Below are 2262 nucleotides of genomic sequence, written 5' to 3' on the forward strand. Positions count from 1 at the left end.
ACTGTCACTCAATGAGCATTGAATAAAGAATATTGAATGAAAATAGAATGGACTAGCATAGAATTGCAATTTATTGTCCCTTATATTTATGGAAATACAGTGAGATGTATATAAGTCAGGGTGGTACAGTGGTTAGCACTGCTACCTCACAGTGCCAGGGACCTGGGTTCAATTCCAGCCTCAGGCAACTGTCTGTGTGGAGTTTGCACATTCTCCCCACGTCTGTGTGGGTTTGCTCCAGTTTCCTCCCACAGTCCAAAGATGTACAGGTTGGGTGGATTGACCATGCAAAGTTGCCCATAGTGCTCAGGGAGGTGTAGATTAGGTGGGTTATAGGGGTCTGGGTGAGATGCTCTGAGGTTTGCTGTGGACCTGTTGGGCCAAAAGGCCTGTTTCCACACTGTAGGGGTTCTACTTCTAAGTCGTCACAATTTGGTGCCATTTTAATTACAGAAATAATTTTTTAAAATTGAAACAAAGTTAGGACAAAATTAATCTTTTGTTCCCTCTGGCGATCTAGGTATATGATATGGCTTCAGGACCCCGCCCCTGTGGTCGCCAAAGCAAAGGATTTCCAGACTGGATCCATCACGCTGCCACAACCAAAGCCCTGCATAGCAAGGATGGACAGATCAGACCACTAAGTTGCCAATGCTGAAGCCATTGCTCAAGCTATTGCTACTTCAGTCACCACATTGCTGCCATAGCCACGAGGAATGAACTGGAACCACCATGCCACCACCACTATAGCCACTGCTGAAACTACCACTTTGCCACCAGGAGGAATGGACTAGGCCCAATGACGATGAAGCCTTCGATAAAGCCGTAGCCACTACAGCCACGAGGAGTGGGCATCCAGATCCACCACACTGCCACTGCTGCAACAAGCCCTCGCAAACAACCTTCCTCCACCACAGCCCCAGAAAAGAAATTAAGGTGCACTTTGATACAAAAGGAAATAAAAAATGAAGAAACAAAACAAAGAAAAAGTAAGGAACAAAGTAGGTGAGCGGGAGTGTACAGGCACAGAGCTCAAACACTTCCCACCCTGCTGCCACCATCTTGAATCATCTGAAAGGTTTGTTCAGTTTTGTCGTTGTTTAACATGAAGGGAAGAGAGAGCAAGATTTTCCGAGGAGTGGCAATCTCACACAGATTGCTACTCTGTTCCTTCTTTTTGATGAAAGGATGGAGCTTTACATTTCTGACAAGGGATTCCTGTCAGTGCCCTTCGGAAATGCAGAATTGTACGTCCATTACGACTGTTCTCTCATGGAGCACAGCTATCAGGGGATGCAAACCACAGCCCACTTCACAGCAGCAGTCAGCTGGTATATGCTGAAATTTAAAGGTCCAGACAACCATTGACAGCTGCCATCAAATGATAAGTACAAAAAGTAAGTATGATATTAAGACACTAGGGGGGGCAGGCTACCAGATGTGATGGGGATAGGGTGCCAGGTAAGTATATTGGTGGAGCGAAGAGTGCTGCAGGAGTTGGGTGGTAAGGTTCCAGATGGATGGGGAGAGGATGACAGTGGGTTGGGTGCCAGGTGGGAGAGATGTAGTTGCAAACGGTTACCAAGTTTGGAAGGAAGGAGTTAGCATGTCCACTGGTGGGGTGACTCAGTTTTGGGTGCAGAGCATGGGAAGGGGAAGCATGACCAGTGGTAGTGCAGTGTGGTTGAAGGGTCAAGTATAGAGTGGGGCAAGGGCACTGCATGCCCAGCAGCAGGCAAAGACAGTCAACTGTAATTAAGGAATGAGGAGATTGGGTGTAGAATTGCCCAGTGGAATCTTCCAGCTCCCAGGTATTCTCTTCGAGTGTGTTACAAAGGGGATTGTGCAAGGTTCCCACCTCCCTTCCCATGTTCACTGGAATAACAACCGTCTGGCCGGCGGAAAATTTGGGCATTTTTGGTGCTCCAAACATGGTTGGTGGGGGGGTTAAAAGGTGTCCATCTCACGTCGACCAGGAATGCTAACCATATTTCTCTTCCGCAATTTTATTGTGACCTGTTGAGTGTTTGTAACCGTCTGTGCTTATGTTTTAGATTTCCGCAACACCAGTTGTATTATTTAACTTCTAGAGTCACAACGGAAAAGAGACAAAGCTAATTGCAACTCTTCCCAGGTAATGTCATTTTTTTCCCAGCATGAAATCCTCCCGGACTACAAAAAGTCGTGCACACGCAAAAAAAAATGCACGACCGATTGTAACATGGAAAGGGTCTGAAATCCACAAGAGGGTGCAATAATGTG

The sequence above is a fragment of the Stegostoma tigrinum genome, chromosome 3 (assembly GCF_030684315.1).
Source record: "Stegostoma tigrinum isolate sSteTig4 chromosome 3, sSteTig4.hap1, whole genome shotgun sequence".
In the NCBI taxonomy this organism is placed as follows: Eukaryota; Metazoa; Chordata; class Chondrichthyes; order Orectolobiformes; family Stegostomatidae; genus Stegostoma; species Stegostoma tigrinum.